Consider the following 519-nt stretch of genomic DNA (forward strand, 5'->3'; position numbering starts at 1 on the left):
TCTCGCTGAGCGGCGGCGCGGCTCCGTCGTTTCGGCGGCGGCGGACCGTCAGGCGTGTCGCATCGCACGAACGGCGGGGATCTACCTCCGCCGCTCGCGCCCTCGAGACAGGTGGGCTCCGCCGCGCACGGCCGGACGCGTGACGTGCGTTCGAAATGCGAAAGGTCTCGCGTCGCGGCGGGCGCTTAAAACACGCTGAGCGCCGCTCCCTCCTCGCGCCCCGTGCCTTTCTTTCCCTGCGTCGCCCGTGGAGGAGGCAGCGCAGCTGTGTGAGCTGGCGCCATGTTGGGGGAGGGAGGAGGAGGCGCGGAGGCGCGGGCGCGGCCTGCCTCTCCTACGTCATCGCTGCGATCTGAGTGCCGACCATAATTAGCGAAAGACGGGACGAGTACGGAGACATGGGCAGCGCGCCGATTCGCTTTTGGCTTTTTCAGGCAGAAAAACAAAGTCGGAAAAAGCCAAAAGGCGGATCTGGGGGGGGGGGACTCTTCCGTCCTCAAACCGTACCTGGCCACCCCT

At 66.9% G+C, this 519-nt stretch overlaps 1 protein-coding gene across 1 annotated transcript in view; it reads right to left on the reverse strand.

Annotated features, from left to right (window-relative positions):
• hectd2 (HECT domain containing 2) overlaps positions 1 to 300 on the reverse strand; it is a 102,330-nt gene extending 102,030 nt beyond the window's left edge. The window contains exon 1 of the mRNA XM_056291632.1: positions 1 to 300. This exon is cut by the window's left edge and continues 248 nt beyond it. The gene's annotated coding sequence lies outside the window, so the exon portion shown is untranslated.
• Positions 301 to 519: the final 219 nt, after the last annotated feature.

The sequence above is a fragment of the Lampris incognitus genome, chromosome 13, assembly GCF_029633865.1.
Source record: "Lampris incognitus isolate fLamInc1 chromosome 13, fLamInc1.hap2, whole genome shotgun sequence".
NCBI classification, from domain to species: Eukaryota; Metazoa; Chordata; class Actinopteri; order Lampriformes; family Lampridae; genus Lampris; species Lampris incognitus.